Genomic DNA, 22,642 nt, shown 5'->3' with positions numbered 1-22,642 from the left:
TGGTTTTATTCATAAACATGCCCTGTACAAAATCAGAAATTAAGAACTGACCGAAATTTCTGTCCCAAACTCAAACCAGTCCTCATTTGTGCAGATCTAAGAATCAGGACTATCCCTACCCATACGAAAACTACGCAGCTGCGTAGGGCACCAAATTTCCTGGTGCCCTATGCAGCTGCCTGCTGCATCCAACTCCAACGGCCAGCCTGATCCCCCGGACGGCTGAGCCGGCCCGTCATGGGCTGCACACAGCAGGGCCCAGGAAAGCTGCCTCTGCCCCTGCCCCATCCCTTCCCCTCAGCCCCGCCCTGCCTCTTCCCACTCTTGTAAGGGGACTGTTTCCCCCTTACTAACATTCAGTGGGGGTGTTTTGGTTGGCTAGCTCCCAGTACCAAAAGAAAGAGGAAGGGTCGATGGTAAATCAGGTCCCTGAGACAGACAGTCCTCAGGAACAATGGGGAGAGGCCAATGCTCCAGGTCAGCCTGAATGACAGGGCGGGCAGGCTAATCAGGGAGTCAGGAGGCCGGGGGGCTCCTGTCCTCCATGTGAGCTGGAATTGCCTGGGTCAGACAGAGTGGGGCTGAGCTAAGGAGAAGTAGGGGCCCAAGCTGAGCTGGGAGCAGAGCCGTGCCAGATCCACAGGGACCAGAAAAGCAGCCCGGGAAGCAGGTCAGAGTTGGGAGCAGTCACAGAAGCAGCCCAGGGAGAGCAGATCCTGTGCTGGGGGCAGAGCTGCAGCCACAGAGCCAGGTGTGGTGAGCAACTGGGACCAGCAAGGGAGAACCCTGGGGAAAGGGCCCAGTGCAGAAAGACACCCCCAGCCAAGGGTCCTTGCAGGCCAGACTGGGAGGGGGAACTTAACGCAACGGGGGGCTGACTCTGGGAAGAAGGGTCCCACCACCCAAAGCCCGGAGGTGTGTGGCCACCACCGTTGCAAGTGTCCAACCTGCAGCATCCCTGCAACACAGCCAGGGCCTGAGAAGGAGACCTGGGATCTGCAAGGAACAAACTGTGAAATGTCCTGACGTCCAGAGACGCTGTTTGTGATGTTCCCTGCCAAAGAGCAGGGTGATGTGTTTTTCTTTAACCTTTCCCATTTTTACTTATTCTTTTTTTAAATTAATTGTTAATTAAACAACTTGTATTTGCTTTAAATTGTATGAAATGATCAGTGGGTCAGGGAAGTGCCCAGTGCAGAGGGAGTACCCCGGAGTGGGGACACCCTAGCTCCTGTCCTAGGTGACCACAGCAGGGTTGGGGGTCGAGCCCCCCAGGAATCCTGGGCCCAGCCTTGTTGGGGTTACAAGGACTCTACCAGACAGGAGAGCGGAAGGGGAGGCCTCAAGGGCAGGGAGGCCTCTGGGTAAAGGGAGTGGGAGCGAGGACTCAGATCCTTCCGCTAGCCCACTTCACCGGGGTAGTGTAGAAGCCAGGAAAGTTCCCCACAATAGCGGGACCATTCCCCCGCTTACACCTGCTCTGCTCCATCTCCACCCCTTCTCCCGCAAACCCCGTCCTCTGAGCTAAGCGTCCCTGGGGACTGCAGCAGGGGTAGGGGTTGGGCCCACCTTGCACTCACCGGGCGGCGGGAAATGGAGCAACCCGGCCCCAGCCCGCTACGCTATGCCAGCTCCTAGCCATGCCACCGGTGAGTTCTGTGGGGCAGTTCCCCCTCTTTCCCCAAGCCTGGGAGCCGGGGGAGCAGAGCGGAACAGGTTGGGGCCAGGTCGCTCCACTTCCCGCTGCCCTGTGAATGCTAGTGCTGGCCTGACCCCTGCTGCCTTCCTGCATTGGCTGCTCCTGCCTCCCAAAGCCCCTGGGACGCCCCCACCCTCGGAGGCTGGGGCCGGCCCCCCCACAGGGGGGCTGCGTAGGGCACCACAATCTCTAGGGACGGCCCTGCTAAGAATATACTACTGCTTTTTTCTTCAGTGTTGTCTACTTCAGCACCCTCTTCATTTTCCAGTTCTGCAGCAAGTACCAGGAAGAAAAGCTACTAAACTAACATGCACAAGGCTGTTTTTGCAGTCTTTAACCCTGTCTCAATTGGAAGTAAGTAGTGCCAGAAATCCACTGTATTCACACTTCTAGCACAATGTTGCAGTCCAGAGAGATTTGGATAAGCAACATACAAACTTCTGAGTGTTCAGCTGAACTGAGCAATGCCCCTCCTCCCCCGCAACTTTAATAGGATTCTCCCTGGGCTCAGGGATCTGACCTAGCCCTAAAGTGCCCTGAAAGAGGATTGGAACCTAAGCTCCACACTCTTGGCCCTGTTAAGGCTGCATTGCACAACTAGGAACACAAAAGCAGTCTTAAAGCCAGTTTAGTTGACCAACAGAGAATGTCCCATGCGTAGTGGATTTTTTTCTAGTGGTGAAAATTGAAGTAGCTACAGTCCCTACAGAAGGGAATGCAGCTTGATCAAGAAAAAGGGATTGTCTGTATGTGCTGGGAACATCTCCAGTGGTCAGAATAGCTCCTTGGGGCCACAGACTGCTAGTTATGAAGTGTATTTGCCTTGAGGCTGCTCTGCTTAATGCCAGAGACTGGCCTAATGGCCAGAAAACCTCAGGATTTGGTGCACCACCATTCTCCTGAGCTTTATGGGTCCTAACGGCAGCCCCTGGGCCTACCTGTATAAGTAATGCACACAAAGAAGGAGTTCTGCCCGAGAGATATGCAGACTGGGCAATAATTTCAGTAGGGTTCCCAATATGTTCATAACTGACAGTCTGTTTTTGAAAATTCAAAGCTTTAGATGGATTTCAGTTCTTTACAGATTTACAGCTCAAATCAGTTTTGGGGGGAAAATCACTTTGGAGGTTTTACTATCTGAAATGAACAATTCATACAACAATGCACATTGGTGAACCTCTTTTAGTTGTTTTTCTGTGGTCTGTTGTTTGCTGAAAATTCCATTATTCTAGTCTTCACAGATGAAAACACTACATCTGAGAATACAGAGCACAGGGCTATAAATACTGAAGGCAGAAAGACCTCATTGATCTGACCTCTTCTTCAAAGGACACTCAGTCAACTTAGATTAAATAGATTCATTGGCAAATAATAAACTACCATAATCTCTTAATTACAGTGAACAAGCTTTTCAGTTTTGTTCTTTTCACGCACTTTGAATGCTTCCCCTTCCAAGAAGAATCCTAGAAGGAAAACAGAATCTTATATGGAGTGATTAAATGGATAATTTAGCTAGAAATGTTTTATTATAGATTTTTTCAGTTAAATAATGTAGGGCCCAATGCGGCTCCCTATTGAAGTCTCCAGTCTCAAACACACACAAATTAGCTATTGAATATACAGAGATATGAAGGCTGTTTTATGGAACACTACCTTTGTTTTGTGCAATTATGTTTTTTTTAGGTAGTGGTTTAAGTTTTTTATTATATACAAGAGCACAGATACTAATTTTTAGGTGGGCCTTTATGATAATGTCTATCATTTAAGATTACTGAAATTTGGTATGATGTCATCCTGAATGTCCTCAGTGTCACACTAAAATAGCATGAGAGAAGCATATTACACATGCTATAATCATGTGAGGCCAAGAGGGCAACTGTCATCCCAACACATCCTTCTCCTGGCATGGGAGTACTTAAAAAAGTGTAGCCCCCCTCCTGTTCACTGGCCCAGTGTGAGTTTGTTCAAGATAGGGGAAGTCTGCCTTGTGACTTTGTACACAAGTTTGGGATACTGGATCTGAGGCTTCTCTGTGTGCTCTGCATTGTGCGTAGTGTATATTCACCTCAGACCAGACCCACTCAGACAAACCACCAGGAACAAGGCCTTATTCTGCAAAGAAACATAGAATGGGATTACTGTTCAGCAGCCTCCTCCCTGCTTGCCTTCCTCATGTTCCCAGCTTCAGTCAGTGCTGGGACTTCCTGCTGGGAGGGGCAGAAGGTACCTCCTGGTAGGAACCAGGAAGTTCTCCCAACATGCCACAATTTGTAGCTCACAATTTGTAGTTCCCATGGCTGCTGCTGCTGCTGAAGGACACTAGACCTTGGGCTACACCTTGGGGAATTATTTATTTAGTCTTTACCACAAACAAAGACTTTTTAGCTCTAACCCTTCTTCATTCAGGAGTCCTGCAGCCCTCTTTCTTGGAGTCCACATTGGTTCAGTCAGACGTCTCCTCCTAGGAGCCAAACTCCCACAACCCTCCTTCTTGGGCGTCTGTATCAATTCAAGCAAGCTGCAACCTAAGAACCAGATTCTCCCCAGCTGGCCTTCCCTTTGTTGCTCAGACCCTCTCCTCCGTGGGCTGGGAGAGGGCAGAAAACCACTGGGTTATGGGATATTCTGATATGGGTCTCCTTCAACTTCACCTATTGAAGTTGTTCCACTTTAATTGAATAATTAAATATTAATTGGGGCAGAGAGTGAGACTCCCTGTGTCGCTTGGTGGTTAGCACACTCAGCTGAGAGGTGGCAGATCACTGTTCAAATTCCTTCTCCTCAGCAGGCAACAGGAACACTTAAAGTGGAGGTCTCCCACATGCCAGGTGAATACCCTAACCACGGGGCTAAAAGTTATAAGGGCGAGCCTTCTCTTTCCTCTCCTCTCCCAGCTATTTTGTGTGCAGTTAGGCAGTCCCACGTGCAAGTTAGGCCCGTGAATACCCATCTTCCCCTGGTTCATGGGTGGCTCTGAGGCTTAAGCGGAAGACAGGCACCTAGAGGAAAGCTGCTGTGTGCGTGCTCAGAGGCAGGATCATAGGTGCCAAGGAAAATTGCCATTGAGTGAATTTAAGCATTTACAGTGTTAGGCAGCGCCACGTGACAGGTTTCTAGATTATAGTGGTGCCTAAATATGGGTCTTTGGTACCTAAGTTTGGGAGTCAGGTGCCAAGAACCACTATGGATCTGAGTCTTTGCCATTTGAGATATTGGCTGTGGTAAATGTAGGCACAGTCTGAGGGACTGTAATTCTTTGTGGATAAAGGGCCTGATCCGTAACCCACTGGAGTCAATGGAAATACTCCCACTGACTTCTTTGGACAAGGGCCAGAGTTACGGAGCCCTATATTCAAGGGCATGCCAAATACAGGCCAGTACAGTCAGTAAACAAAAGCAAACCTGAGAGCTGTAAAGTAAACCATGTCTTACCACATCTAAAACTGAGATGTGTGAATGGTATAGTGACTGAGTGGTGGGGTACACGAACAAGTCACCTTGTAGATCTGAGTAGCAGCTGTGCTAGCTGCATAATACAGCAAAATCTAGTAAAAACTCCCCTATTGGCTTAAGAAACTACAGATAGTAAGTCAACTTAGTGCCAGAAGAGTCCTGGTGTATTGATATGTCATTTTCATTAGTATTGCAATAGTCACAACAGTCCTTGTGCCCGGTCTATGTAAGGATGGTTTAAATATTCTTTGGGCTTTTTCCATCACCTCATCTATTCATAGTTTTATGTGACACAAGTCATTCAGCTCAGAAACAAATGGAGACTTCTGAGAGTCTGAGATCTAGAGTCCCTTTTTCCTTCAAAAGGTCAAAAACTGGTGAAGTTTGAAGGATGTATATTGGAGAGATATAGGACAACTGAAGAGTGGAAGGAGTAGTTAGGGAACCTCAGTGTTCTGAGTTTCTGAAAACTAAAGCATTTTGGCAGGTATTAGGATATGCCTGGTAAGATATTTTCCCCCTGCAACCATCCCAGACGCTTCAGGGAAAAGCCAAGAAGTTGCTTAGCTCAGGCAACAAATAATTCACTTCACCTTATAACAGACCTGTGGCCTAGTCCTCCACCACAAGAGTCACAGACTCCTGGGTGATTTTCTTCACCACAGCATTGGTCAGTCTGACAGTGATTTTTCCATTTTTCCTTTTCTTCATAAGAAAAACAATGTCATATGCCAACTCTGTTAGGCACTAGGATAGAACAGTCCCCTGAGAACCTGCTTGGGGTACAGATTTCCCCCTCCCATGGAAAACTGATAAGATGCATGGGGGACGATCCCCTCACAGAACTTTCTCTAGATTGTTATATTGGGGGACAGGGTTTGTCCATTGTAGAATGAGCAGGGGGGTCAACTTCCATGAACAGTGGATTTCAGGGGACCCATCCTAGACCAGAGTCATTTGTGAGGTGTCCCTGTGTCTTCATAATGGCTCCAGGGCCCTCTACTCCCCACTTCCATCCCGCTGGCAGCATTGCTTTGTTAGAGACTCCCTATCTACTACTACCACTGGAACCTTCCCCCCCCCCCAGTCCCGTAAAAACGGGTTTTGCACATGGACAGGGTCATGGATAAGGGAATGCATGTGTCAGGCTTTAACTTTTGAGCAGATCCACCTCTGTCTGCATATGATATAACGGGGGAACAAAGTTTATAAAGCACCCGTCTTTGCTACCTGCTCCTTACAGAGGGCTCTACAGGTCCAGGGGTACCGTAGGGGCCCCCTTCCCTTTCATGGAAGGAGGGAAAGGTCTATGTGCAACTCTTGTGGGATGATTTCTTCCCCTCTCCCCTCAAAAATAAATACAGATGGTGTTTTGGGATCAGTAAGTCTAGATTCAGTTTTTATATGTAGCACTTTTGCAGAGTTTTTTGTTGATATTTCTCTCTTGAGGAACAAGACATTCAGTATATCAATACTGTGAAAACAAACATCATAGGGCCAGATCAACCACACTCCAAAGAAATTGTATCTTAACCAAACTACAATGCAGCACAAAATATTGTCTAGACATCTAATTAAGCATTCTCTTTGCATTGGAACGCCAGCTTTCTGTATGAATGCAAGAGACAACAATGAATGATTAGTATACTAGAGTCCATATCAAAACAGACAGAAAAGAATGGCTTGCTGTCTACTAGAAAATGCTTGCTGTTAAAGGTCTTATTAGCCATTCCTACACTATTCTGAGACTCTCAGGTGGCTATCATAAGAGTAGTGACAGAGCAATGAGTGCAATTATTTTAAATGAGCATGAGACAACTGTAATGACAAAGGTGACAGTCATCTCTGTCCATCTTATGCCAAACCTGGGTCAGCACCATCTGTGAATTAAATGGCAAGAAATAGGATCTACAGCATGCCCTTTGCTACCCAATTCTAAATTCAGAGCCAGTGAGATGAACAACAGAAACATAGAAAACCATTTTTAGTCTGGATCACTTTGAAGACATTTTTGACCTAAGAGAATTCTAACATTTGCATTTACTGTTTTTAAACAATTCAAAAGTTACTATAAAACAGGAACATTTTGGAGAGGTCACTCTGGATTCAAATTCCAAAAGGAAAATCTTTCAACTCTACTGCTGGTACTTTCCCATCTCAACAAAGGATACCATAACCCCTGAAAATGCCCACATGCTGGCATCTTTTGGAAACAAACCTTTCAGCAAATGTAGAAAAGGAGAAGGAATATGATGACGTGGATGAGTAATCAAGAAATGTAATGAAATCAGACTACAGCAACAGGGCCTCATGTGCACCTGCAGTCACAATTAAGAACATCTTTAATGTCATGGTTAGTGATCTATAGCAGACATTTACTCCTAAGCTAGTGGCATTCATAGCTGCAGTATAAATAGCTGGTTTAGTTAGCAGGACTAAAAACTTTTGGCCTGAGATGGCTGCATCCCCTCCTAAAAGGTTGCTCGATTAACCCATGATATGAAATTCAAATTGGGATCCACCTTTCCTCACATATACGCACTACTTCATTAGCCCAAGGTATTAACTTCACCATGAAAAGGTCAACAGCTGGCCTAACTTTGGGGTTCAAACTGAAAATACTTTGAACCTAAACCTTCTAAGCCAAGGCAAGCTAATTCCTACCTTACAGCTTTTAACAAATTAAGGGCCAGATTGTGTCTAGCCTCTCCCTGGCTATGTAAGAAGGTAAATGGCCAGAAGGAACCTTCCCCCTGAGCCTGCACACCTATGAGCCGGGGAAGTTACAGTCCAGGTCTTTGTGATCCCCGAGTTCAAGAACGTGGTAGCCACGGCACCACTAGTTGTGCAAAGTATTCCAAAAGGGTGTAGCATGACGGAGATAGGGCTATGGTCTTACCTCCTTCACCTACTCCCTTCTGCGTGGCTGACAGGCTGAAGCTGGTAGAACGATGCTACAGTGTAAAAAATGAGCCTCTACTAATGAGCCTCTTCAGTACCCCAGACACATTCTGCCTGCCTCTGCCCTCCAAATCCAAAACATCTTCAGAAGATGGTCTCAGTGCAGCAACTGTGCTCCCTCACCACAGCTGTGTTAAGCTAGGGAAAGCTCTAACAGAATCTTCATCTGTATTTTAAATACTCCCTCATTATCATACCTAATACTATTGTAAAAGGCTGGCTAATACACAAGGCAACTCATTCTCTTACCGTGAAGCTTTAATTATCAGCTTGTTTCAGTAATGAAATCATTCATCTGAATTTGCAAGTCAACACAACTTATTGTTAATTGTATCCCTTATAATTTTAACAAGATGGTTCTTAAATCTTATTTTAAGCAGTAGCACTCATTTGGTGACTATACTAAAATCTATCCCAGCAGTAATTGTCCTGCTAAATATGAAAATTGTAGTAGCTTAGTTTTTAGTTAGCATAATTCCTTCAAAATGCTCTGAGCAATATTTGTATTGTCCCATGGAAGTGCTTCAAGTAATAACATATGGCTGTTAATGAAAATAGAATTCAATATTACAGTTTTAATTAGTCCTCTATAATTAATTGAACACATTATGTGCTGAGTAAAAAAAAATTTGGGGGGAAAAAAAGAATATTAAAGTGAAATAGAATTCGGTATTACAGTTTTAATTAGCCCTCTATAATTAATTGTACACATTATGTGCTCAGTATAATTTTTGGGGAAAGAAAATAATACTAAAATGAAATAAAGAAAAGTTTTACTTATTTGCTGTCTCCATGAAAAAAGCAAAGTTAAAACCTTTATTCTTAATAACAATCAGGTGAAAGTCGGTAGATTTACATTTGTAAACAAGTTGGAAGTTTCCCATACCAGTATTGCCAACAGCATGACCCAAAAGCAGGTCAGAGTTTCCCTGACGTGCACACTTGAAGTTTATTTACAGAAAAAGCAGATATTTTTCTTGTGTGCGATGCCACTCTCACCACCAGCAATGGTGAGGATGGGTGGCTAGTGGAGAGGGAAATGAGCAGGGAGTTCCTTGGTTGCATGCAACTATGAATATGGGGCAATGGCACTCAATACTGGCATCATTTTCCAGTGGCAGTGGTGATTTTAGCTGATACCTCATTCCTGAGGGTTACAAAGGCACAGAGAGCACAGCTGCTGCTGTTGTCCTAAAGCCATCCGGGCCCATATGCTGCTAACCTGTTTACAACAATGGTGCCCTAGTCACAGGCTTCTGCTGTGAACAGCAAGGACGAGGAGGAGGTGGAGGATGGGGGACATGCAACCGGGGGGGGGGGGGGGTCTGCCTATGCCCCGAGCCAGGACCTATTTGAGATTCCACCGCAGGCCAGTCAGTTCCAGCAGTCGAGCACAAGCAAGCCCGATGCAAGGGAAGGAACCTCAAAGAAATGTGTAATTGTATTTTCTATTACATTGATGTCCTGATGGCAGCCCCAACTTAACGGAATACAGCTATTGACTTTCCATTAATTTACTCATGCTAGAAGAGATAGTGGTACAACAAAGAGAGGTAGTGTTCTCTGCTTTTCATTCCTCTGTAGAGTTAGGCAGGGGAACCACATGGAGCAGTGTGTTTAAGTACACAGGATGTCCCTTGAATCCTCCTGAGGGATCTCGATTAAACTTTCATGGAGGTACTGTGCAATTGTCTCCTGAAAGTTTCTACGGACAGTAGGCTTATTTCTTCCTCTGCAGTAGGACACTTTCCCATGCTAGTCAGAGATAACTTCAGCAGGCACCATTGTAGTAAACAGGGTAGGCAGCATACAGGCCTGCTTGGCTTTAGGACACCACCAGCAGTTGTGCTCTCTCTGCCTTTGTTACCCTTAGGAATGAGATATCAGCTTAAAGTACCACCGCTAGTGGGAAATGGTGCCAGTATTCAGTGCCATCACCCTATACTCATAGTTTCATGCAACCAAGGAATTCCCTCCTCAGTTCCCATGGCCGGTGCTGTGAGTGGTACCATGCATAAGCATTCCAAAGCAGAAGCATCAATGAGCATGTCTGGTTTAAAACTTTAGGGGCACAAGGGAAGGGAGTTCTGAATCTTAACTTTCACCTTCCACTGTGATTATACTGACAGTGGTAACTTGGTGTGTTTTATCTGTAGCTGCTGCCTTGTTACTTTGAGGGGCTCATACTCCACATATGTGGAATGCCTGAGCCAGATAAGGAGGAGAAAGAAGACTCAGGTTGACATGTTCAATGAGATCCTGCAAGCCAGCGCTGCATCAGTCTGTGAGCAAAGGGCCTGGAGCATGAACATTGCTGACAGCTGGAGAAGAAAAGAGCAGAGAGGAGAAAGGGTCAGGAATCCTGTCAGGAAAAGGAGATGGAGATCCACCAGGACATAATGGGGCTTCTCTGGCAGTATACACAGATGCTTCAGATTCTTGCAGCTTCAACAATCACAGGCTCCCCTCCCTTTGCAGTCCATGGATAACTTCAGCATAGCACCTCCTGAACCCCACCCCACCGCCCTAAATATTCCACATGGCATCAGAAGGCACATCCCTACCTCTACCACTCCACCCTAAGGAACATTAAGGACAACCACAGCTTCACATACACTGACCTGTGAAAGCCACAGTTCCTGCGTGTGTAGGTAAAATGGACATGAATGTTCTTTCCCCATGTTAAGTTCTGTTCCATTAATGTATTAAGTTTTTAATGCATTTGCTTTTAAATTGCACAAATTTTTATTTGCACTGATTTTGTTACTGAATAAAATTCTATTACTTGGAAAATAATTCATCTTCATTAGTTCACAGCATATTCTGTAGAGGGCCTAGCAGCAGTGAGAGCACCCACTTACTTGTTATTGTACGGGGTGACAACACATAGGATCAGTGATAAAAAACAATATAATAATTATAAATGTACAGCAAGCACCACAAAATTAGTAGGTACAGTGTCAGTGTTATATTCATAGATGTACACCAATTCCCAACAGGCCCCAAAACAGCCGGGCCAGGTACAGCAATGCATTAAGGTGGCTCACTGTTAAAGTGCTTTTTCAAAGCCGCCCTAAGCCGTATAGATTCATGTGGAGCTTTTCAAATAGCCCTGTGCCTGGCTGTTCAAACTCAGCAAACACCTGCTCCACCTCCATTTCCCCCTTTGAAACACAGATATTATGCAGGACACAGCAGGCAGCTATAACCATTTGGACATTTTTCTCACTGAGATCCAATCTTCTGAGTAAACAATGCCAGTGTCTCTTCACTCTACCAAAAGCACATTCAACTGTCATTCTGCACCTGCTGAGCTGGTAGTTGATTCTTTCCTTGGTGCTGTCAAGGAGGCCAGTGTACGGCTTCATGAGCCAGGGAAGCAAGGGCTAAGCTGGGTCCTCTAGGATCACTGTTGGCATTTCAGCATTGCCAATGGTAATTCACCAGTCAGGAAACAAATTCCCAGCTTGTAGCTTTCTAAACACTTCTGTGTTCTTAAAGATGTGAACTTCATGCACCTTCCCCAACCAGCCGACACTGATGTTAGTGAAGCATCCCCAATGATCCACCATTGCTAGTATAACCATGGAAAAGTAGCCCTTTCTGGTAATGAGCTCTGTGGCAAGGTGGTATGGTGACAAAATTGGGATATGCATGCTCTCTATTGCTCCATCAGTGTGGGAACCCCATTGTTGCAAATCCATCCACTATGTCCTGCATATTGCAGGCTCCATGCTTGTGTCAGAGATGGCAGCAGGTTTAAAACAAACAAAAGGAAGTATTTCTTCACACAACACACTGTCAACCTATGGAACTCTTTGCCAGAGGCTATTGTGAAGGCCAAGACTAACGGGGTCAAAAAAGAACTAGATAAATTCATGGAGGATAGATCCATCAATTGCTATTAGCTAGGATGGGCAGGGATGGTGTCTCTAGCCTTTGCCAGAAGTTGGGAATGGGCGACAGGGGATGGATCACTTGATGATTACCTGTTCTAGTCATTCCCTCTTGGGCACCTGGCATTGGTCACTGTCAGAAGACAGGATACTGAGTTAGATGGACCTTTGGTCGGACCCAGTCTGGCCTTTCTTATGTTCTTATGGCAGACAATGAGGAGGGCCGGACAGATTCATGGGATTTTTAAAAAGGTGCAAAAATTATGGGATATAGGTGACTTATGGGATGGAGACATTTGCACACTGAGAAATTAATCCCTTGTTCCCAGTCACTCCTGTGTGAGTCATTTCTGCCCCAGTATGCATGACCAAATCTTCACAAAAGAGAGTGCACTGGATGGTGGCAGGTTGCCCACTGGGATACTTACCCATTGTGCAACACACTGTGCATGGACACAAGCACTCCTGGTGAGTACGCATTGTGCTGATGCAAGGAGCCAAGTATGCATGCACACAACTGCAGCGGCTTTTATGCTGACATAACTTGTGTCAACCAAAGTTTGTAGTGTAGACATGGCCATAGACACACTAACAACTAGGTCGACACAAGGCGATGTACATTGGTCTACATTACAAAGTTAGATCAGCCCTAAGGGGAAAAAAAAGATTACAGGATATTTGACAGTTTTTCAAAGAGGCATTACTAACAGCATGAGAGCAAACTATCCCAATGCATAGGAAAGATAGGAAGTATGGTAAGAGACCACCCTGGCTTAACCAGGAGATCTTCAGTAACCTGAAACTCAAAAAAGAACAATCATTAAAATGTGGAAACTAAGGTCAAATTATGAAGGGATGAATCAAAAATGAAAACATAAGAAATTAAAAAGGTTGTCATCAATATAAAGGGAAGGGTAACCACCTTTCTGTATACAGAACTATAAATCCCTTCTGGCCAGAAGCAAAACCCTTTTACCTGTAAAGGGTTAAGAAGCTAAGATAACCTCGCTGGCACTGACCAAAATGACCAATGAGGAGACAAGATACTTTCAAAGCTGGAGGGTCGGGGGGGAAACAAAGGCTCTGTCTGTCTGTGTGATGCTTTTGCCGGGAACAGATCAGGAATGCTCTTCAGAACTTCTGTTAAGTTAGTAAGTAATCTAGCTAAAAATGCGTTACATTTCCTTTTGTTTAATGGCTGGTAAAACAGGTTGTGCTGAATGGAATGTATATTCCTGTTTTTGTGTCTTTTTGTAACTTAAGGTTTTGCCTAGAGGGATTCTCTATGTTTTGAATCTGATTACCCTGTGAGGTATTTACCATCCTGATTTTACAGAGGTGATTCTTTTACTTTTTCTTTAATTAAAATTTGTTCTTTTAAGAACCTGATTGTTTTTGCATTGTTCTTAAGATCCAAGGGTTTGGGTCTGTGTTCACCTATGCAAATTGGAGAGGATTTTTCTCAAGCCTTCTCCAGGAAAGGGGGTGTAGGGCCTGAGGGGGGAGAGACATCTCCAAGTGGGCTTTTTCCCTGTTCTTTGTTTAACACGCTTGGTGGTTGCAGCATAGGGTTCAAGGACAAAGCAAAGTTTGTACCTTGAGGAAGTTTTTAACTAAGCTGGTAAGAATAAGCTTAGGGGGTCTTTCATGCAGCTCCCCACATCTGTACCCTAGAGTTCAGAGTGGGGAAGGAACCTTGACAAAGGCCAAGGAACAAAACAAGATTAAACTCGCTAGGAACATAAAAGGTAATAAGAAAACATTTTAAAAATACGTTAGAAGCAAGAGGAAGACCAAGGACAGGGTAGGCCCAATACTCAATGAGCGGGGTGTCAAGCTGTCTGGCATGGCTCATGACTGTGAGTGCTTACGTCAGCGCAGGCTGTCAAAAGCAGGGCAGAGCCCCCAAACTGATGGTACATTCTAGAATTAGATTTCACAAACACAGTATCAAATGCGAACTCCCAAAGTACCACAGTAGTCTTATAATGGAGTCACAGATGGTCCCCTTAGGCACTCCAGTCTATCTTGCCATCCAGGCAAGCTAGACTATATGATAAATGGCCACTTAGATGAAAACAAAAATCACAAAATATTCAGGTTACACCCAGTCCCAAGAGACCATTCACACATCCAGGTCTCACACCAAAGACAATGCTGATAGCCAGTTCTATAGTAAACTAACTAAAGGTTTATTAGCTAAGAAAAAGGAAAAAAGTTATTGAGGGGTTGGGGTGTGGGAGAGGGTGAGAGCTCTAACTCGGGGTGCGGGCCCCAAGGTGGGGCCAGAAATGAGGGTTCAAGGTGAGGGAGGGGACTCTGGGCGGGGAAGGGAGTTGGGTGTAGGAGGGGGTGAGGCTCTGGCTGGGTGTCCGGGCTTTGGGGTGGGCAGGGGATGAGGGGTTTAGGGTGCAGGAGGGAGCTCCAGGTTTGGGGGGGCTCAGGGCTGGGGCTCGTGGTTGGGGTGCGGACGTACCTCGGATGGCTCCCGGTCAGTGGCACAGTGGGTCTAAGGCAGGCTAGTCCCCCGTCCTGGCTCCGTGCTGTGCCCTGGAAGCAGCCAGCAGGTCCGGCTCCTAGGCTGGAGGGACAGAAGGCTCTGCGCGCTGCTCTCACCCGCAGGCACCACCCACCCCAGCTGCCATTGGCCACAGTTCCTGTTGAATGGGACTGCAGAGTCAGTGCGGGGGCAGCGCGTGGAGACCCCCCCCCCCCATACACACACTCCTGCCTAGGAGCTGGACGTGCTGGCCGCTTCCGGTGTGCATCGTGGTACCAGAACAGGTAGCGACTAGCCTGCCTTAGCCCTGCAGCATCACTGAACGGACATTTAATGGCCCGGTCGGCGGTGCGGACCGGAGCCACCTGGGTCCCTCTTCTGAGCGTTCCAATCGAAAACTGGACATGGCAATCCTAAAACAAGCACAGGTTCTGGTTTCCTCTGCAGGAATAACCCATGCAGGAATAGAGGGCGATGTGGCCCCAGGAATAGAGCTGCTATATGTATTTTTCTGAATAGTACCCAATATCTATTCTCCTCTCTATCAACAAGGGGCTCTTTCCTTTCCTTCAAAGTGTTTGCAACCCCTTCCTCTTTTACATTATGCATGTAAAGCAGGTCTGGATCATTGCTGTCTCCTTTGGTTGTTGGAGGTGCCTTGAGCTGGCAAACTGCTGTATTTCCTCCCTTTTAAACCCTTTCTCTGGGTTATGCTACAGTTTAAAAACATTTCAGTCCCTCTACTTGAGGAGCCTGCTGCAGCTTAAAATGTATCCCATGTTGATGGGTTCACACTGGTCCAAGCTTGAGGTCTGTATTCCACTCTTGATATTGATTGAATGCCTGTTGAGCCTCTAGTAAGGCTTTGTGGACACAAGTATTTTACATTTGAAAGCCAGTGACACTCTCAGATCGCTCCTTTATTTATTCTGGTGGATTGATTTGGGGGGAAATAGTAAACATACAGCTATCCTTTTCCAAACATGCCATAAACCCAACAACATAGAAGCTTCCCTCCCAGCTTCGAGAATGGCAAGTTTTATTTTTACCTTGGAAGCTTCAATCTTCCTTATTTCTGTCTGCTCGATATACATTCACACCACTATACACTGAAATTAGCTGTCATCCTATTTCTTACATCTTCTCCAGTGTACGTCATGTATGCTTTCAAACAAGGGGATTTTTTTCGTTAATTAAGTGCTATCTTTGCAGTTGACTGATCTTTCTTTCGTGTTTTAATTTTCCTCCTTCAGTCAACTGCAGAATTTCACATTGAATAGTCTCAACATTTTTTATAAGGAGGAGCTGTTACCGGATGGTAGATATTCACACTGAAGCATAAAGTGCTGCATCCGAGATAGTCTAGGCCAGACTGATTTGATCACTTCTAGATAAGTTTCTGGAGGAGAAGGTATGATGGGATGACTTGATTTTGGCAATTAATTGATCTTTAACTATTCATGGTAAATAGGCCCAATGGCCTGTGATGGGATGTTAGATGGGGTGGGATCTGAGTTACTACAGAGAATTCTTTCCTGGGTAGCTGGCTGGTGAATCTTGCCCATATGCTCAGGGTTTAGCTGATCGCCATATTTGGGGTCGGGAAGGAATTTTCTTCCAGGGCAGATTGGAAGAGGCCCTGGGGGTTTTTCACCTTCCTCTGTAGCTTGGGGCACGGGTCAGTTGCTGGAGGATTCTCTGCTCCTTGAAGTCTTTAAACCACAATTTGATGACTTCAATAGCAAAGATGTAGGTGAGAGGTTTATCGCAGGAGTGGGTGGGTGAGATTCTGTGGCCTGTGTTCTGCAGGAGGTCAGACTAGATCATCATAATGGTCCCTTCTGACCTTAGTGTCTATGAATCTATGTACATGCTGTTCATCAATAGTTTCAGGGATACTTTGGCTGAACCCTTTGACAATAGATTCTTGCTCGTAGTGTCTGTTGGGCCACACCTATGCTCTTTCTCTCCTCATGCTTTGATCAAATGGTATAAGGGGCGGTGCAGACCAGCCACCTCTCCTGTCCTTTCTCACCACTGATGGTCCGAGACTGAACCCTTCATTATCTGCAGATTGAAACTCTGATTGTTCCTGTAATAACTGGAAAAAAAAGGTAAATACCTTAAGGATAGTTAGATTTGGGGGCCCCTTCCCCCTCTCTGCTTACCCCTTCCCCGGTACAGGACTCAGAGTTCCAGGCTTCAAAACCTGCCTGGTTCTAGTCAGATCTGGGCCAGGCAAACATCCCTTGTAACAGTGGGCTGAGGTGCATGCTACTCAGCAGTGTCACTTCAGTAACAGGGGCAAGCGAGGGCAGAGTCTGATTGGAATACACATAGGGACTGGCACTCGAAGAAGAACCATTTTTGAAGGATAAATTAGAGGTCTGTCTTTCATTGGCTGTCTGGTAGGACTACGTCCAGACTCTATACTTTAGAAACAGACTCTACCAAGCAAACAGCCATCAATCTGCATACTGAAGTGCAGCCACCTATATAGAAGGCTTGCAACTGATTTAGAGCTAGATCAGAAGGAGCAGGAGTGGGTGCACAATGCAGAGTGTGTTGTACCTCGCAGAGGGAGTTCCTTGCAGTGCAGAACTCTTAAGGATCCCAAGAGCAGATCTGCCAACTGTATCAGACAAGCACAGACCAAGCTATATTCCTATACACAAAACACCTGTGCAGTGAGATGCCAAGGCCATGCTGCATCCCATTCCTCGGGGGGATGGGGAACTAGGGAAAAGGTACCTACCAGCTGTTTACCTTGCCCACAGCCTTTCACAGCTATGCCCCAATAGGTGATGGGGCAATCACCATTCCAGGGTAGCAGATAGCTTCATCGCTACAGGGGCGGGAGAACCCATTTGCCCACAACCTCCCTTGTTGTGTGTTGGTAGTCAGACTCTCTCCGCCCCAGCTGTGCACCCTTCAGTCACCCAGGAGTAACAGAAACACCTGGGCCAGTGACTCAATCACTAAGTGCCAAACTGAATAGACCAGATGCCACTAAACAGGGGAAACATGTGGGACACCAGTACCCACTGCAGGGGCAGCAGTCAGAGATGTTCTGCTCTGCCCTGCCTCAGGATGCTCACCAACACATTCACGGGACCACTGAGCTGAGATCTGTCCCACTCCCATCAATCCAAACCAAGGAAGGGAGTTGGCTGCAAAGAATCAGTGTCAGATGGCACTTGGGGGTGTTTCAACAGCCCATATTCACTCTCACAGAGTCCAATGGACATCAAGGTTGCAAGGAGGGAGTCATGTCCTGTGTACTGTATGGAGCAAGCTCTGTTGTCTCCCATAGGAGTTGGATCAGGGAAGAATAGAGTTGCACAAGCACTTGTATACACTAGGAGTCTTGCATCTGATCAGCAAGGTAAGTAGCATCTTGTGTGTGCCCTTGAATGACACTGGTCTTTCCACTCCCTCCACCACATTGCTGTTGCTGTCAAACACTCATTCTTGGACATGTGTGTTGTGGGTGGTCTCAGAGTGGTCTGTTTGTCTGATACTACTATCAAAAACAATCAAAGCCAGAATTTTGCTTGGAAACATTTCAAATGCTACCACATTTCTATAGAGCATTGATTATAATTTCTATAAGTTTATGCATATTGTTGTGCAATAAAGAAGTGAAGTGTAAACAAGTGAATTCCTGAAAATGTGCACAAGATCGGCATGCCTACTCAGACACAGAGGAACAAAGATTATTCCAAACAAAGGACAGAGACAGTTAGGTGGGTATCCCCAAACAGGTTTTGTATTCAGCCAGGAACAGCCCAGCCCTTGAAATCAAAGGCAAAGACATTGAAAGCCAATTCAGATGAGTACTGCTACATGGAAATCATTCATGGTCAAGAGTAACATTCCATTATGCCGTGGGGCCTCCAACAGCAGATGGGAGAACATGCCGGGCACCCAGTCATTGAACCATTCCAGGAACCATGTCTTTGATGAGACCGTAATCACTCTTGCATGAAGGAGGGACACCCAGATGTGTTTCCCCAAGCAGATTCATACATTTTAGAGACCAAGTCCAATCATCTGTATAACACAGACCATACAATTTCACCCCATATTTCCTGCATCAAACTGATAACTCCTGGTTGAGCTACAGCATATTTTATAGAAAGGCACCCAGCCTTGGTTTAAAGACTTCAGATGACAGAGAAACCACCACATCCCTTGACAAATTGTTCCACTGATTAATTACCCTCACTATTAAACATTTTTCATTTTAGGACTTGTCTACAAGGTGGGGTAATATGCACTGCAGGTGATGGTGGTGTAATTTCTAAAGCGCACTAATTGGTCTGTGTAGATCCTACTGGTGTGACCTGAATGTTCCATAGTGCACCCCAGCGAGGTCTACACAGACCAGTTAATGTGCAACATACTAGTGCACTTTATATACCACATCTCCTGTAGTGCGCATTATGCCACTGTGTAGACAAGCCCTTATCTCCCAGCCATTGGATCTCATTATGCCTTTGTCCGCTACATCAAAGGACCATCTATCTACCAGATAGCTTCTCCCCATATAGGTACTTCTAGACTATGATTAAGGTTAAGATTTTGTCATGGTTATTTTTAGCAAAAGTCACGGACAGGTCACAGGCAATAAATAAAAATTCACAGAGGCCCGCAACCTGTCCGTGACTTTTATAAAAAAGAAAGGGGGGGGGAGGCTGACAACTGGGGGAACTGAAGCCCGAGCCCCAAAGTGGGGGACTGACTGACAGCCCAAGCACCACCACATGGGGGGAGGAGGGACAACAGCCCCTGCTGCAGCAGCTGACAGCTCCAGCCCCTGTTGCCGTCTCGGGGACTGACAGCTCTAGCCCCGCTGCTGCTGCAGGGGTTGAAGCCGAAGAAATCACAGATGTTCATTAAAGTCATAGAATCCGTGACCTCTGTGACTAAACTATGATCAACTCACCTTTTAACCTTCTCTTGGATAATCTGAAAGGTTTGAACGCTTAGTCATCAAAGTCCCTATCTCTGAAACCAAAGACAAGTTCAGATGAAATATGCTACAGGCACTGCAGTCTATAGAAAAAGCAGAGTCTATAGAAAAAGTCTCTGGTGTTAAAAAGAGACACACAGTGAGCTTGATTGCCAGCTCTTTTGTGCATCAAGTTGTGCAGCATTTTAGTAATTTAGTGAACTAGAATCTGTGCAGCATGGATTATTTTGGTCAGGATCCCCTGACATTCTGCAGCTGGTTTTGTTGATCAAAATGTTACATCTAAAACTCAGGATTTTGTGTTTTGCAGCTTTTGAAAATAGAATTGGGAGATGATCACTTTAGAGCAAATGGCAAATCTGGGTTTCTTAGTATTTAATTATGATGAGCTCTTTTGGCGCTAACGTGCTAACGTGAAACAATATGTAATTTCATGGCCTTTTCAACAGTGCTCTTCAATTTATATCAAAAGGCAGAAGGAGCTTTTGATCTGGTCAACATTAATTAACTACAGAAAGGAAAATGAAGAAAAAATTGCTACTCTAACTTTTACTCTGAAAGCAGGTGAATCTATAACAAAGGAACAGTGAAATGCAATGCATACATATAATCTTTATTTTCTTTTAGGAAAATAAATAAATGAATATACAGTGCAAAAAATAGGACAGTATGAAAACGGGAAAGCAGCTAAACTCAATGAAAAAGGGACCCTATGGTGACAGACTGTACCCCTATGTTCAACACTTTTACAAAACTATGGTAAATCTTGTACAAAGTATGCCTTGTGAGGTATCATTTAAAAACTCATAATTTGCTGATCATTATTGTCTTGGTAAAATATATCTGGCAACATTATATGCAAAGTTATAAGATCCTACTGTATGATGTTACTAAGGCATATTCCAAATCTGAGAAAATAGACCAAACCAGTATCTCAGAGACAAAAAGCAAACACCCCTGTTGGGACCATGGCCAAAGGTGGGGGAGAGGGGTGGTTGCTTCCTCCACCCCGCTGCAGCAGGCCAGCATCCTGAAGCAAGAGGAGCTCAGGCGTCCCAAGATGAAGCAAGGCAGCATCTCCTGAGTTGAAGCAGATACAGGGCATGGATGCAAGGGAAGGAATTCCCCGGGAGCTGGGAGGGAGGGTGGATCCAGGGGAAGGGAATCAATCCTTCCTGACGCAGGGAGGAGGGGATGCTGATTGGCAGGGGAGGGGATAAACTTCCTCTCTGGGAGGAAAAGCCCTGTCAGGCAGGCTTAATCTGGGCGTGGGGGAGGGGGAGACAGCTTTGGGCTGGGCAAGCCTTACTTTCCCAGGCATGAGAGCCGGCCATGAAGAAGAGCCTGCAAGGAGGATGCAGCTAGAAGTACTGGTGGTGTGTTGCCCCCTCCTAACACCCCATGCATGGGGGAATGGAAGCGGTGCCCCAGGACCTGGGTCAGAACCATAGGGGCTGGGAGCTCCCAGAGCCCGTGTAGGAGGGATCTGGGCACAGGCAGGGTCCAGGCTTGGGGAGGCTGCTCGTTTGCACCAGGGGCTAGGGCTGGGGCTGCAGTGAAGCCCCTCTGGATGGGTGAAGGAGGGGGAGGGGGTGAGCTGCTGGCCTCAGCCCAAGGTCACTCATGAGACACAAGGGCAAACTTTTCTTAAAAGAGCCACGTCCTTTGGTTTGTCCCCCTGCCCAGCACTAAGGGGGTCTGCAGTTGGTTTCTCCTGGCTGGCAGGGGAACATAAGTCCTGGGGGAAACACCAGGGTGGGCTGAGAATGGTTGGCTCAGTCCTTGAGAAAGCCCCCAGCCCGTACTCCCCCCAGCAGCCCTCTGGAGCCAGCCAAGAAGCTGCCTGCCCATCTCCCCTCAGCTGCCTGCCAAGAGGCTGCCCACCTCATCTCCCCTCCCCTCCCCTCCCCTCCACTCCACTCCACAGCTAGCCCAGAAGCTGCCGTGCCCTGGATGCTTATCCTCCCTAACCCAGCTCCCTCTGCCCTGAAAATTAGAAGGACTCACGTCTGCCTGCAGTCTCAGAGCAGCAGCAGGGGAAACAGCTGATAGATGGAGACTTTGCACCAAACAGCTGGTTGGCTGCAGCCAGCCAAAGAGCTGATGAGGGCTGCTGTGCTAAAAAGCTGATTGGCAGTTTCCAACAGCTGATCTCCCTGGTGGGTGCTAAGCATCCACTAGTTTTTTTCTGTGGGTTCTCCAGCCCCAGAGCACCCACAGAGTTGGTGCCGATGACCTCAGCCAGGTGTGAACAAAATCAACTGGACAATCACCTGGGTAAGAGGCCATTCTTTGGCAGGAAGAGGGTAGTGAATGAGAAATGTACATCTTGGCAAATAGACTTCTTTATCAAGCTAAGTGAATTCAAAATAAGTTAGGTATTAGCTTGGGTTTTACCTTTTATTTCTTTGTAACCAATTCTGATTTTTATGCCTCATTACTTGTAATCACTTAAAAGCTATCTTTCTGTAGTTAATAAACTTGTTTTATCTAAACCAGTGTGTGTTTGGATTGAAATGTTTGGGAACCTCCATTTGAGATAACAGAGTTTGTGCATATAATTTTCCATTAATGAAATGACAGACTTTCTCTGAGCTTGTATTGTCCAGGAGGATGTTGGACAGTACAAGACTCACATTTCTGGGGACAACTTTGGGACTGAGAATTTGCTAGTGTCACTCTCTAATATAATTCAGGAGTGTCTGGCTAGAACACTCATATCATTCAGTTGGGAGTGATTTTGCATGCTTGAGGCAGTGTGTGAACAGGCCAGGTGTGGTGGTTCTCACAGCAAAGCAGTTTAAAAGGCACCCAGGTTAGAGATTTGAAAGGACACAGATGTTCAACCATCCAGATTGTACCATGGGGAATGTCCCATCTACCCTCACTGAGATTAGCCTTGCTACATCCTGTGGCATGGTGTTAAACTGAAGATGTTGCTTAGCACCTGGCCAGTCTTCCTCCTCAGAATTCCTCTTTCCTCACAATGCTCTCAATAACTAGGTTGATCTTCTCCTCCATCTATTTAGATGTGCTCTCAGAAGGTCTACTAGATTGGGCCCCAAAGGCAAGATTGGTGGGGAAACACCTACTTTATGACTCCTTCAGGAGCTGAGGTGTGTGTTAGGCCCCAAGTGGCTGGGAATTTAAGGACAACG

At 46.0% G+C, this 22,642-nt stretch overlaps 1 long non-coding RNA gene across 10 annotated transcripts in view; it reads left to right on the top strand.

Annotated features, from left to right (window-relative positions):
- Positions 1-21,947, top strand: part of LOC125635952 (uncharacterized) — a 64,115-nt gene extending 42,168 nt beyond the window's left edge. For 9 of the 10 annotated variants that reach the window (XR_007356434.2, XR_007356437.2, XR_007356438.2 and 6 more), the window contains one exon: positions 10,270-13,398. This is a non-coding gene — a long non-coding RNA (uncharacterized LOC125635952). Of the gene's footprint in view, positions 1-10,269; positions 13,399-16,505; positions 16,624-17,822; positions 17,895-20,111 lie in introns of those variants that run through there. The other variant, XR_012668247.1, reaches the window with a different exon arrangement.
- The last annotated feature ends 695 nt before the right edge of the window (positions 21,948-22,642 follow it).

This window comes from Caretta caretta, chromosome 1 (genome assembly GCF_965140235.1).
Source record: "Caretta caretta isolate rCarCar2 chromosome 1, rCarCar1.hap1, whole genome shotgun sequence".
In the NCBI taxonomy this organism is placed as follows: Eukaryota; Metazoa; Chordata; order Testudines; family Cheloniidae; genus Caretta; species Caretta caretta.
The sequence above is the reverse complement of the archived record's forward strand: the minus strand, read 5'-3'. Positions and strand labels throughout refer to the sequence as shown.